The sequence below is a fragment of the Chlorocebus sabaeus genome, chromosome 15 (genome assembly GCF_047675955.1).
Source record: "Chlorocebus sabaeus isolate Y175 chromosome 15, mChlSab1.0.hap1, whole genome shotgun sequence".
NCBI classification, from domain to species: Eukaryota; Metazoa; Chordata; class Mammalia; order Primates; family Cercopithecidae; genus Chlorocebus; species Chlorocebus sabaeus.
Genome location: NC_132918.1, coordinates 66,733,025 through 66,748,712, shown reverse-complemented (window position 1 = coordinate 66,748,712; position 15,688 = coordinate 66,733,025).

Below are 15,688 nucleotides of genomic sequence, written 5' to 3'. Positions count from 1 at the left end.
GTTGGTGGAGAATTTAGTATACACAGTACATTTGTTGATTGCCATCTTATATGGGCACAGTTAATGGTACCCACAAACAATTACAATAGTAACATCAAAGATCACTGAATACATATCATCATAACAGATAAAAAAAAAACTAAAAAGCTTGAAATAGTATGAGAATTACCCAAATGTGACATGGAGACATCAAGTGAGCATGTTTTTGGGAAAGTGGCACTAAAAATTGCTTGACGCAGGGTTAGCACAAATCTTTAATTTGTAAAAATTCAGTATTTGTATATGACAACAAAGTAAAGCACAATAAAACAAGGTATGTCTGTAATTGGGTTTTGTTGAAAAATGAATAAACATAATTTAGACTACAAAGGACAAGAGAGAGAATTGGAGGCAGTGGAAATAATACAAGTAAAGGCATAGTATAAGTAAAAGAATAAAATAAACAACATAGTATAGGCAAGGTAACCATGAGTAGTTCTGTATTATTGTTACCAAAATATGAGATGGAATATGGCAATTGAAGAGGGAGGTGTGGTATAATACTACTACTAATAGCAGGTAATACTTCTCGGCTACTTGCTATACAATGTGCTGTGTTAGAAGCATTTTATGTGTATCAACTAATTTTGATCCTCTTAGTAAGCCTTTGAGCTAAAGATTATTATTTACCCCATTACCTCACTTATGTGTGAGGAAGTTAATTTTTCCATGAACACAGAGTGAATAAATGGTAGAGCTGGGATTCAAACCTGTAGAAATCAATTCCTAACCCATAAGCATTTGACCACTTCTCCTAGTATAAGTCCTAGTGACAATCTTGTGGGTTACAAACAACTTACTGAATTGTGTTGAACAGGGAGGAGCAGTCGTAAGCAATCCTGAATTTTAGATCTCTAGTTTAATCTGGTGGTTGATGGAGGTGGATTGGAACAGTGGCTCTCAAACCTGAGAGTGTATTGAGATCACCTGAGAGATTTATTAAAACACAAACTTCTGGAGCATACCACCAAAGTTTTTTATTTAGTGTCCCTCGAGTGGGGTTTTACATGTGCATTTTTAACAAACTTCCAGAGATGCCGCTCCCACACTTTGAGACTCACTGGATTAGAAGAAAGTATGATTGAAATCATGCATATTTTGGCTAGCAGTAGTTGATACTTTGAGTAGTGCATAGTAGGCATATAATATCATGTTCCCTGCCTCATTGTCAGAATATCAACATTTTTATTCCATTTTCTGAATTATGTCTATGAGACCTTTACTCATTGGTAGTAACTACCAATTTATGAATGGAACAATGGCCAGATTTTTAAAGACTTCAGTATTTAATACGTAGTAAATCCACTGTATTAGTTTGCTAGGGCTATCATTTTTAAAAACTATTAAAAAAGACTAGTTGGCATAAACAACAAAAATATATTTTCTCAAAAATTCTGAAGGCTAAAATCCCAGATCAAGTGGGTTTGATTTCTTCTGAGGCCTCTGTCCTTGGCTTGCAGATGGCTGCCTTCCTGCTATTGAGGACTAAACTCTGATTCTTTTATCTTGCCCAAATTCCTATCTAAGGGGTCTGGAAGTCATGCCCTACACATCATAAATTCTCATCAGATGAGTTTTATTTAACCCTATATATCGTGACTTACTTTCCTGACTCTGACACAACATTATGAGACAAGGAAGAAAATCAAAATATTTTACTCCAAAACTTGTTTCTTTACCATATTTTGAAATGGCCCTCCAAGGCTATTCTTTGTGGGGGAAAATCTGCATCTGTAAAGAACTTCTATTAACATAGCTGGATCTTTTTCTTCCAGATCCTCCCAATCCTAAAGAGATTAACCAAGATCTGAATAGGAAACATTTGTCATCTATTGTATTTAAGGGCAGCCACTATAAAAACTGCAAAAGAACTTTGATCTCCATAATCTTTATCTTACTTTCCCTTTCTTTCAACTCCTTTCTTTCTTTCTTTCAGTCTTTAGACAAACTCAACCAATTGTCAACTAGAAAATGTTTAAATTCATCTATAGCCTGGAAGCTCCCCCGCCCTAACCCACCTTTGAATTGCCCCGCCTTTCTGGACTAAACCAATGTATTTCTTAAAGGTATTTGATTGATGTCTCCTGCTTCTCTAAAATGTATAAAACCAAACTGTGCCCTGACCACCTTGGGCACATGTTCTCAGGATCTCCTGAGGGCTGTGTCCCAGGCCATGGTCACTCATATTTGGCTCAGAATAAATCTCTTCAAATATTTTACAGAGTTTGACTCTTTCAATTGACACTATGTCCTTGCATGGCCTTTATTTTGTGCATGAATATTTTTGGTGTCTGTTTCATTTCTTTTTTTTTAAGAATTGGGGTCTTATCCTGTCACCCAGGCTAGAGTGCAGTGGAGGGATCATAGCTCACGGTAACCTAAAATTCCTGGGCTCAAGTGATCCTCTCACCTCAGTCTCCCAAGTAACTGTGTTTCTTTTCTTACAAGATCACCAGTCATATGAAATTAGGGCTCTACCCCATTGGTATTGTTTTAACTCAGTCACCTCTTAGGAGGACGTATCTCCAAATATAGTCACATGGATTAGGGCCCATCCATATGACCTTATTTAACCTTAATTACTTTTCTACAGACCCTATTTCCAAATACAATTACATTATGATGTACTTTTAGATTGGTGCAAATGTAATTCAGTTTTGGCCATTAATGGCATTTTAATAGATTTTGAGACTTCAATATATGAATTTTGGTGAGGGGTGGGGGGCAGCACAATTCAGCTCATGACACCTATCATTTGGTAATTTAAGGCTACTATGAAGTATCAAGTTTTTGGCATATAACAGCAAGAATACAGGAGTGTTCTATTTTTGCCAAATTGTCCAGATATTGACACATGTCTAATATAGCAAAATGGCTATAATAAAATGTCTCATTTTTCACCCAGGCAAAGATCCAATCATTGGAAAATAAACTCCATGGGTCAGGATGTAGGATAACAGGCACTTAGTTTGTTGATAGTGGGAATACAATGTTACAATCCCTGTGAAAGAGAGTTTGGTGAACTCTAGCAAACCTACACGGCGCTTCCAATCAGAAATCATTGCACTTTCATTCAGAAAAAACATTTCAAAGAATACATTACAAAAGTACACTACCAAAAGTATAAAAATAATAATCAAGACAACCCATTGCACTATTCTTTTATGTTATTTATATATTTAAATATCAAAAATAACTAAAAATGTTAATATGATTAATATTAATAAAAAATTAAGCCATGGCATATTCGCATAATAAAGAATTATGCAACTGGAAAAAGGAATGAAGAATATATCCACATATTGCTATGACTCAGGATATATCACTGTGAGAAAGCAGGGTGAAAGAACTTGTCTATGGAATGCTACTAATTTAACAAATTATATAAATTATATCAAATGTTAAAATGGTTATAGAGGGAGAAGAGTTATGTTGGAATAAACAGAAAAAAACTTTCTGTTTGCAAAGATAACTTTTTTGTTTTTTAAAGCTTTATTGGGCTATAATTGACATCCAATAAACTGTATATATTTAAAGTATACCATAAACTAAGTTTTTAATGTGTATACATTTATAAAACCATCACCCAATCAGGGTAATAGACATATCCAACTAAGTTTTATATGTTAACTCACCCTGTCCTCTTTTTTCATATACACCACACATTTTCATATGACCACTTCTGTCATGCTTTCTGTCACTAGAAATTAATTTGTATTTTCTAAAATTATATTTGAACAGAACCATGCAGTATGTAATTTTGTTTTGTCTGGCTTCTTTCACTGAGAGTAACTATTTCAGTATTTAACTATATTATTGCATGTATCAATAAGTCATTCCTTTTATTTCTCAGTAGTGTTTTGTTGTATTAGCATACCACAATTCATTATTAATTCAACTGTTGATGGATATTTGGGTTGCTTCCAGTTTTGAGCTATTACAAATAAAGCTAGCATGAACATTTGCACCCCGATCAGTGTATAGACATATGGGTTTGTTTCTCTTGGTTAAATACCTAAGAGTGAAATGTCTGGGTCATATGGTAGATACATGTTTTATTTTTTAAGAAACTGCTTGTGATGGTTAATATTGAGTGTCAGCTTGATTGGATTGAAGGATGCAAAGTATCGTTGCTGGGTGTGTCAGTGAGAGTGTTGCCAAAGGAGATTAACATTTGAGTCAGTGGACTGGGAGAGGCAGACCTACCCTCAATCTGGGTGGGTACCATCCAATCAACTGCCAGCTTGGCTAGGATAAAGCAGGTAGAAGAAGATGTAAAGAGCAGACTTGCTGAGTCTTCTGGCCTTCACCTTTCTCCTATGCTGGATTCTTCCTGCACTCAAATATCAGACTCCAGATTCTTCAGCTTTTGGACTCTTGGACTTACACCAGTGGTTTGCCAGTGGCTCTCAGGCCTTTGGTCATAGACTGAAGGCTGCACTGTCAACTTCCCTACTTTTCAGTTTTTGGGACTCAGACTGGCTTCCTTGCTCCTGAGCTTGCAGATGACCCATTGTGGGACTTCACCTTGTGATCGTGTGAGTCGATACTCCTTAATAAACTTCCCTTCATATATACATCTATCCTATTAGTTCTGTCCCTCCAGAGAACCCTAACACACTGCCAAACTGTTGTACCAAAAAAGTAGTACAGTGAGCAGCTTTTGAGACAGTTCCCATATCCTGCAGCAACAAATAAATCTCGAAAAACTTAAAAGACTTATAACCATAGAAATTACATCTCTCACACACATTGGATAGGATGATTATATAGGGAAATTAAGGTATTAGTTTCCAAAGAGGAAAAGGAAACTAGGCAGGAACAAGCAGCATATGTCTACAACAAGGATCTGAGTAATAGAACTAATATCGTTAACCCAGCAAATAACAGAAATGTAGCTGGAAAGTCTCCAAACTCTTGGAAACTAAACAAGACACTTCTAGATAACCCCTGACTCAAAGAGAAAGTCTTAAAGAAACTTAAAAAATGTATTGAACTTGAACAAAAATGAAAATATAACAGAAGTTGTGGACCTAACTATAGTAGTGCTGAGAGGGAATTTTCTAGTATTAAATACGTACATTAAAAGAGAAATCTCACATTGGTAATCTAAGGTCAGGCCTTAAGGAGCTAGAAAAAGAAGATAAAAATAATTCCAAAGGGACCTGAAGGAAGGAAATAATAAAGATAACCACAGAAACCAATGAAATTGAAAGTAGAAAAACAACAGAGAAAAATCAATGAAACAAAGGCTGGTTCTTTGAAATGTCAATAAAATTGTCAACTAGCAAGACTGGAAAAGAAAAAAACCCAGAAATTATCAATATTAGGAATGAAACAGGAAATATCAATACAGACCATGCAGAAATAAAAAGGATAATAACACTACAAACAACTTTACACTATAAATTTGACAATGTAAACAAAATAAGTCAATTTCTCAATAATCAAAAACTAGTACAACTCACACAATATTCAGTAGATAACTTGAAGCATCCTAATACTAGTAAGGAAATTATATTTGGAATTAATAAATTTCCAAAAAAGAAATCTCCAAGTTCAGATGGCTTCATTGGATAATTCTACCAAATGTTTAAAGAATTAACAAAAATTTTCCTCAATCTCTTTCAGAAACTTGAAATGAAGAAATAATTCTCAATTCATTTTGTGAAGTTAGTGTTACCCTGATACAAAAAGTAGACAAAGACAGTACAAGAAAACTACAAATATCCCTCCTGAATACAGATGCAAACATTCTTAAAATATTAGCAGTTAGAATTCATTTTTATAAAAAACAATTTATATTCTGATCAAGTGGAAGCCAGGAAATAGAACCAAATGAGAAAAATGAGACAATAAAGAGGTCATGAAATAATTGAAAATGAAACAATGTAATCTACAAACAGATACACATGCAATCTCAGTTTGCATTATAAAACAAAACTCAATCTCGAGCTGTTTGTAACAGACTCAAGAAAATGGATTTAACAAGGTAGAGATACAAAAAGGATAGGCAAAATCATAACATTAAAATGCAAACAAAAGGAATTGGGATTCATAATAAAATTAAATAAACTAGAGTTCCAGGTTAAAAATAAATTAAAGGACACATAACAAGAAGTTTTTGTTGAAGAGATGACCATAAATCTTTAGGCAGCTTGTAATGAAATGTATAAGGCAAAAACTGTTGGAAACATAATAAATTTAAAGAAATACGAAAAACATGGCAAGACTTTAATCTGTATCAGTCCTTGATTATTCAAAGTAATTACAGAGGGCTGTGGTACAAGTCTTATGGATTCAAGTGAAAGCTAAATTAGGTGAAACTTTAATAAATAAAACTTGAACTTAAACGGATTCAAGTAAGGAATCTGTGGTTGAAAGTCCAAAGATAGGAAATCTTGATTTTATTATTACTGAGACCCCACCCGTCCCCATCTAGTGCCCTTGCTCTCTCCCTTTTTCCTTCTTTACCTCTAGGTCCTGCATTCTTGTATTTTGTTTTTGGCTCTCTATACACAGCTTCATGTTTATATCATCTGTATAACTGGGAATATAAATATACAGAGTCTGTATTTTTCCTAACAATTCTAGCAAATACATCTATATTTTCCTGTTATGAATCGAGTGGGTTTCTGTGATTCAGTATCTATGACTGAATACTGAATATCCTGAGTGGCTAGCACCAGGACAGATGCTTAACTCTGGGGCTAGGGTAGGGTCAGTCTCACTCAAACCACATGGATAGGAAAATTAAAGTATTTGTTTCCAAGGAGGAAATGAAAGCTGAGCAGGAATAAGTAACATATGTCTAATATAAGGATCTGAATGATATAACTAATAAGGGTTAACCTTAGAGATACAGATACCTAAATGACACCAAGCTGATCCTTCTCTATGTGTAAATAAGGTCATATGAATATGTATATCATGTTTTTGCTGGCTTGCAGCTCCCAACTTTATAGCAATCTATTCTCTTTCTTTATACCCTACTCCCACCCATGCAAATTCTTCAAGCTTTCTTATTCTTTCTGATAGTTCTAGGAGTTTATAAAGACCACACATGTTCTGACAGGTCATTCTTAAGCAATTGTGGCTGCCACTCTTTCCATGGAGAAGCTTCTGTGTTCTTCTGGTTCGGTGATGCTCTAGATTCTGTTTCTCATATGTGATTGGCCTCCTGGTCAACACCAAGCTGTCCTCAGTAACTTGTTTTTATTCTTCTCTCTGAGACTCACAGATGATAAATGCCTCCTCCTGATTTTCATCTTGGGCCTCTGCTGGTATGTAGAAAACATATTCTTCTCTTTACCACCATTTTCCAAGCATATATAGAGTCCCTTCCCTCTATTCCCTGAAGTACTGAAGAAAGCTGACAATATATAATAGGATTTTTAATCTATTTTAAAATTACATTAAAATCTAATGACTTTGATATATACTTTATGGACTTGGATAGGCTCTTGGCCTAGACTTGCAGGGCATACAATGATGTGCTTCCTTCACTACTCCTTAGCCTGTTGCCTCCTGCTCCAAGTTGCCTTAAGAAAGCTGATACTTCTTAGAGTGAAGGTCAAATAGGGTGAACAAATTTTAGAGAGCCAGCCCAGAATATAGCAATATCAGGCCTAAAATATTATAATATAGTGTATATTATATAATTCTCCACTGTTATTACATTAACATACAAATGTAAAAAACAGGATATTTCTTTGAAATTATGTATTCTGTTATTTAATGTTCTGTTACATAAAAGCTATTATTTCAGCATTTAAGCAAAACAGTAATAGGATAAAGTAAGAGTGACAATTAGTAGTAATTAATAGTTAGACTAATTAAATAAATAAGGTGTGGAAAATATAACTATTTTCATAATGTTCCTTTCTGTCATCTTATATATATTAATAGCAATTTAACTTTTAGAAAATTCTACATTGGATATTTATATTTTGTAGGCTATATTCTTAGCATACATGAATTTAAAACATTTAAAAGGTGAACATAAATGCAATCAGAGTAATTGATAGATATTATCTTTAATGAAAAATAAAGAAAACGACTCTGTCTGACAGCTTTGAAGAGAGCAGTGGATCTCCCAACACGGAGGTTGAGATCTGAGAAGGGACAGACTGCCTGTTCAAGTGGGTCCCTGACCCCTGAGTAGCCTAACTGGGAGACATCCCCCACTAGGGGCAGTCTGACACCCCACACCTCACAGGGTGGAGTACACCCCTGAGAGGAAGCTTCCAAAGCAAGAATCAGACAGGTACACTCGCTGTTCAGCAATATTCTATCTTCTGCAGCCTCTGCTGCTGATACCCAGGCAAACAGGGTCTGGAGTGGACCTCAAGCAATCTCCAACAGACCTACAGCTGAGGGTCCTGACTGTTAGAAGGAAAACTATCAAACAGGAAGGACACCTACACCAAAACCCCATCAGTACGTCACCATCATCAAAGACCAGAGGCAGAAAAAACCACAAAGATGGGGAAAAAGCAGGGCAGAAAAGCTGGAAATTCAAAAAATAAGAGCGCATCTCCCCCGGCAAAGGAGCGCAGCTCATCGCCAGCAAGGGATCAAAGCTGGACGGAGAATGACTTTGACGAGATGAGAGAAGAAGGCTTCAGTCCATCAAACTTCTCAGAGCTAAAGGAGGAATTACGTACCCAGCACAAAGAAACTAAAAATCTTGGAAAAAAAAGTGGAAGAATTGATAGCTAGAGTAATTAATGCAGAGAAGGTCATAAACGAAATGAAAGAGATGAAAAGCATGACACGAGAAATACGTGACAAATGCACAAGCTTCAGTAACTGACTTGATCAACTGGAAGAAAGAGTATCAGCGATTGAGGACCAAATGAATGAAATGAAGCGAGAAGAGAAACCAAAAGAAAAAAGAAGAAAAAGAAATGAACAAAGTGGAATAGGAACAGCTCCAGTCTCCAATTCCCAGCGCGAGCGACACAGAAGACTGGTGATTTCTGCATTTTCAACTGAGGTACTGGGTTCATCTCACTAGGGAGTGCTGGACAATCGGTGCTGGTCAGCTGCTGCAGCCAGACCAGCGAGAGCTGAAGCAGGGTCAGGCATCGCCTCACCTGGGAAGCGCAAGGGGGAAGGGAATCCCTTTTCCTAGCCAGGGGAACTGAGACACACAACACCTGGAAAATCGGGTAACTCCTACCCCAATACTGCGCAAGCAGGCACACCAGGAGATTATATCCCACACCTGGCGGGGAGGGTCCCACGCCAACGGAGCCTCCGGCATTGCTAGCACAGCAGTCTGCGATCTAACCGCAAGGCAGCAGCCAGGCTGGGGTGGGGCGCCCGCCATTGTTGAGGCTTAAATAGGTAAACAAAGCCGCTGCAAAGCTCGAACTGGGTGGAGCTCACAGCAGCTCAAGGAAACCTGCCTGTCTCTGTAGACTTCACCTCTGGGGACAGGGCACAGATAAACAAAAGCAGCAGAAACCTCTGCAGACACAAACGACTCTGTCTGACAGCTTTGAAGAGAGCAGTGGATCTCCCAACACGGAGGTTGAGATCTGAGAAGGGACAGACTGCCTGTTCAAGTGGGTCCCTGACCCCTGAGTAGCCTAACTGGCAGACATCCCCCACTAGGGGCAGTCTGACACCCCACACCTCACAGGGTGGAGTACACCCCTGAGAGGAAGCTTCCAAAGCAAGAATCAGACAGGTACACTTGCTGTTCAGCAATATTCTATCTTCTGCAGCCTCTGCTGCTGATACCCAGGCAAACAGGGTCTGGAGTGGACCTCAAGCAATCTCCAACAGACCTACAGCTGAGGGTCCTGACTGTTAGAAGGAAAACTATCAAACAGGAAGGACACCTACACCAAAACCCCATCAGTATGTCACCATCATCAAAGACCAGAGGCAGATAAAACCACAAAGATGGGGAAAAAGCAGGGCAGAAAAGCTGGAAATTCAAAAAATAAGAGCACATCTCCCCCGGCAAAGGAGCACAGCTCATCTCCAGCAATGGATCAAAGCTGGACAGAGAATGACTTTGACGAGATGAGAGAAGAAGGCTTCAGTCCATCAAACTTCTCAGAGCTAAAGGAGGAATTACGTACCCAGCACAAAGAAACTAAAAATCTTGAAAAAAAAGTGGAAGAATTGATGGCTAGAGTAATTAATGCAGAGAAGGTCATAAACGAAATGAAAGAGATGAAAAGCATGACACGAGAAATACGTGACAAATGCACAAGCTTCAGTAACTGACTTGATCAACTGGAAGAAAGAGTATCAGCGATTGAGGATCAAATGAATGAAATGAAGCGAGAAGAGAAACCAAAAGAAAAAAGAAGAAAAAGAAATGAACAAAGCCTGCAAGAAGTATGGGATTATGTAAAAAGACCAAATCTACGTCTGATTGGGGTGCCTGAAAGTGAGGGGGAAAATGGAACCAAGTTGGAAAACACTCTTCAGGATATCATCCAGGAGAACTTCCCCAACCTAGTAGGGCAGGCCAACATTCAAATCCAGGAAATACAGAGAACGCCACAAAGATACTCCTCAAGAAGAGCAACTCCAACACACATAATTGCCAGATTCACCAAAGTTGAAATGAAGGAAAAAATCTTAAGGGAAGCCAGAGAGAAAGGTCGGGTTACCCACAAAGGGAAGCCCATCAGACTAACAGCAGATCTCTCGGCAGAAACTCTACAAGCCAGAAGAGGGTGGGGGCCAATATTCAACATTCTTAAAGAAAAGAATTTTAAATCCAGAATTTCATAACCAGCCAAACTAAGTTTCATAAGTGAAGGAGAAATAAAATCCTTTACAGATAAGCAAATGCTTAGAGATTTTGTCACCACTAGGCCTGCCTTACAAGAGACCCTGAAGGAAGCACTAAACATGGAAAGGAACAACCGGTACCAGCCATTGCAAAAACATGCCAAAATGTAAAGACCATCAAGGCTAGGAAGAAACTGCATCAACTAACGAGCAAAATAACCAGTTGATATCATAATGGCAGGATCAAGTTCACACATAACAATCTTAACCTTAAATGTAAATGGACTAAATGCTCCAATTAAAAGACACAGACTGGCAAACTGGATAAAGAGTCAAGACCCATCAGTCTGCTGTATTCAGGAGACCCATCTCACATGCAGAGACACACATAGGCTCAAAATAAAGGGATGGAGGAAGATTTACCAAGCAAATGGAGAACAAAAAAAAGCAGGTGTTGCAATACTAGTCTCTGATAAAACAGACTTTAAACCATCAAAGATCAAAAGAGACAAAGAAGGCCATTACATAATGGTAAAGGGATCAATTCAACAGGAAGAGATAACTATCCTAAATATATATGCACCCAATACAGGAGCACCCAGATTCATAAAGCAAGTCCTTAGAGACTTACAAAGAGACTTAGACTCCATACAATAATAATGGGAGACTTCAACACTCCACTGTCAACATTAGACAGATCAACGAGACAGAAAGTTAACAAGGATATCCAGGAATTGAACTCATCTCTGCAGCAAGCAGACCTAATAGACATCTATAGAACTCTCCACCCCAAATCAACAGAATATACATTCTTCTCAGCACCACATCGCACTTATTCCAAAACTGACCACATAATTGGAAGTAAAGCACTCCTCAGCAAATGTACAAGAACAGAAATTGTAACAAACTGTCTCTCAGACCACAGTGCAATCAAACTAGAACTCAGGACTAAGAAACTCAATCAAAACCGCTCAACTACATGGAAACTGAACAGCCTGCTCCTGAATGACTACTGGGTACATAACGAAATGAAGGCAGAAATAAAGATGTTCTTTGAAACCAATGAGAACAAAGATACAACATACCAGAATCTCTGGGACACATTTAAAGCAGTGTGTAGAGGGAAATTTATAGTACTAAATGTCCATAAGAGAAAGCAGGAAAGATCTAAAATTGACACTCTAACATCACAATTAAAAGAACTAGAGAAGCAAGAGCAAACACATTCGAAAGCTAGCAGAAGGGAAGAAATAACTAAGATCAGAGCAGAACTGAAGGAGATAGAGACACAAAAAACCCTCCAAAAAATCAGTGAATCCAGGAGTTGGTTTTTTGAAAAGATCAACAAAATTGACAGACCGCTAGCAAGACTAATGAAGAAAAGAGAGAAGAATCAAATAGACGCAATAAAAAATGATAAAGGGGATATCACTACCGACCCCACAGAAATACAAACTACCATCAGAGAATACTATAAACACCTCTACGCAAATAAACTAGAAAATCTAGAAGAAATAGATAATTTCCTGGACACTTACACTCTTCCAAGACTAAACCAGGAAGAAGTTGAATCCCTGAATAGACCAATAGTAGGCTCTGAAATTGAGGCAATAATTAATAGCCTACCAAGCAAAAAAAGTCCAGGACCAGATGGATTCACAGCTGAATTCTACCAGAGGTACAAGGAGGAGCTGGTACCATTCCTTCTGAAACTATTCCAATCAACAGAAAAAGAGGGAATCCTCCCTAACTCATTTTATGAGGCCAACATCATCCTGATACCAAAGCCTGGCAGAGACACAACAAAAAAAGAGAATTTTAGACCAATATACCTGATGAACATCAATGCAAAAATCCTCAATAACATACTGGCAAACCGGATTCAGCAGCATATCAAAAAGCTTATCCACCATGATCAAGTGGGCTTCATCCCTGGGATGCAAGGCTGGTTCAACATTCGCAAATCAATAAACATAATCCAGCATACAAACAGAACCAAAGACAAGAACCACATGATTGTCTCAATAGATGCGGAAAAGGCTTTTGACAAAATTCAACAGCCCTTCATGCTAAAAACGCTCAATAAATTTGGTATTGATGGAACGTACCTCAAAATAATAAGAGCTATTTATGACAAACCCACAGCCAATATCATACTGAATGGGCAAAAACTGGAAAAATTCCCTTTGAAACCTGGCACAAGACAGAGATGCCCTCTCTTACCACTCCTATTCAACATAGTGTTTGAAGTTCTGGCTAGGGCAATCAGGCAAGAGAAAGAAATCAAGGGTATTCAGTTAGGAAAAGAAGAAGTCAAATTGTCCCTGTTTGCAGATGACATGATTGTATATTTACAAAACCCCATTGTCTCAGCCCAAAATCTCCTTAAGCTGATAAGCAACTTCAGCAAAGTCTCAGGATACAAAATTAATGTGCAAAAATCACAAGCATTCTTATACACCAGTGACAGTCAAACAGAGAGCCAAATCAGGAATGAACTTCCATTCACAATTGCTTCAAAGAGAATAAAATACCTAGGAATCCAACTTACAAGGGATGTAAAGGACCTCTTCAAGGAGAACTACAAACCACTGCTCAGTGAAATCAAAGAGGACACAAACAAATGGAAGAACATACCATGCTCATGGATAGGAAGAATCAATATCGTGAAAATGGCCATACTGCCCAAGGTAATTTATAGATTCAATGCCATCCCCATCAAGCTACCAATGAGCTTCTTCACAGAATTGGAAAAAACTGCTTTAAAGTTCATATGGAACCAAAAAAGAGCCCGCATCTCCAAGACAATCCTAAGTCAAAAGAACAAAGCTGGAGGCATCACGCTATCTGACTTCAAACTATACTACAAGGCTACAGTAACCAAAACAGCACGGTACTGGTACCAAAACAGAGATATAGACCAATGGAACAGAACAGAGTCCTCAGAAATAATACCACACATCTACAGCCATCTGATCTTTGACAAACTTGAGAGAAACAAGAAATGGAGAAAGGATTCCCTATTTAATAAATGGTGCTGGGAAAATTGGCTAGCCATAAGTAGAAAGCTGAAACTGGATCCTTTCCTTACTCCTTATACGAAAATTAATTCAAGATGGATTAGAGACTTAAATGTTACACCTAACACCATAAAAACCCTAGAAGAAAACCTAGGTAGTACCATTCAGGACATAGGCATGGGCAAAGACTTCATGTCTAAAACACCAAAAGCAATGGCAGCAAAAGCCAAAATTGACAAATGGGATCTCATTAAACTAAAGAGCTTCTGCACAGCAAAAGAAACTACCATCAGAGTGAACCGGCAACCTACAGAATGGGAGAAAATTTTTGCAATCTATTCATCTAACAAAGGGCTAATATCTAGAACCTACAAAGAACTCAAACAAATTTACAAGAAAGAAACAAACAACCCCATCAAAAAGTGGGTAAAGGATATGAACAGACAGTTCTCAAAAGAAGACATTCATACAGCCAACAGACACATGAAAAAATGCTCATCATCACTGGCCATCAGAGAAATGCAAATCAAAACCACAATGAGATACCATCTCACACCAGTTAGAATGGCGATCATTAAAAAGTCAGGAAACAACAGGTGCTGAAGAGGATGTGGAGAAATAGGAACACTTTTACACTGTTGGTGGGATTGTAAACTAGTTCAACCATTATGGAAAACAGTATGGCAATTCCTCAAGGATCTAGAACTAGATGTACCATATGACCCAGCCATCCCATTACTGCATATATACCCAAAGGATTATAAATCATGCTGCTATAAAGACACATGCACACGTATGTTTATTGCGGCACTATTCACAATAGCAAAGACTTGGAATCAACCCAAATGTCCATCAGTGACAGACTGGATTAAGAAAATGTGGCACATCTACACCATGGAATACTATGCAGCCATAAAAAAGGATGAGTTTGTGTCCTTTGTAGGGACATGGATGCAGCTGGAAACCATCATTCTTAGCAAACTATCACAAGAACAGAAAACCAAACACCGCATGTTCTCACTCATAGGTGGGAACTGAACAATGAGATCACTTGGACTCGGGAAGGGGAACATCACACACCGGGGCCTATCATGGGGAGGGGGGAGGGATTGCACTGGGAGTTATACCTGATGTAAATGACGAGTTGATGGGTGCTGACGAGTTGATGGGTGCAGCACACCAACATGGCACAAGTATACATATGTAACAAACCTGCACGTTATGCACATGTATCCTAGAACTTAAAGTATAATAATAATAAATAAAATAAAATAAATGAAAAATAAAAATAACTTTTTTTCTGTGCTATAATGTAAGAAGATGTCTTTACTCTGTCTCTTTTTCCAATAACTCTTCTCTGATCTGCTTATAGCCTTTAGTATATTCTTTTTTTTTCTTTTATGTGGTAACAACTGAATATAGTCAAATATAAAATTCACTTCAACTTGAGCTTTTCTCTTATCAAAGTCACATTACATTCATACCTGGTGTCAATCCATTAAGATAACTTCAAACTAAATATCCTCTCAACAAAAGCAATGGGCAATAAAGCACTTAGTATTTTACTTACTAGCAATAGCAGGCTTTTGCAATTCATAGGGATTACTTTACAGCTTTTTAATAATGTCATCTGGAGACTTCCGGTTTCTAGTACAACATAAAAGTTTGGATGTTGTGACCCTGACTTTCACAGTGAGGAAAGGGCTAAACAAACTAAAAATCAACTCTTCTTGGATCCCTTAAAGAATTGAGATCACACGTCAAGCCACTGTTCAAAACTTTGATAGGAGAGTCAGGTAAATAAAGAGATTCACAGTTCACCAGGAACAGAGCCCAAGAGCAGAAGTTTACCACTGGAGCCACCACTA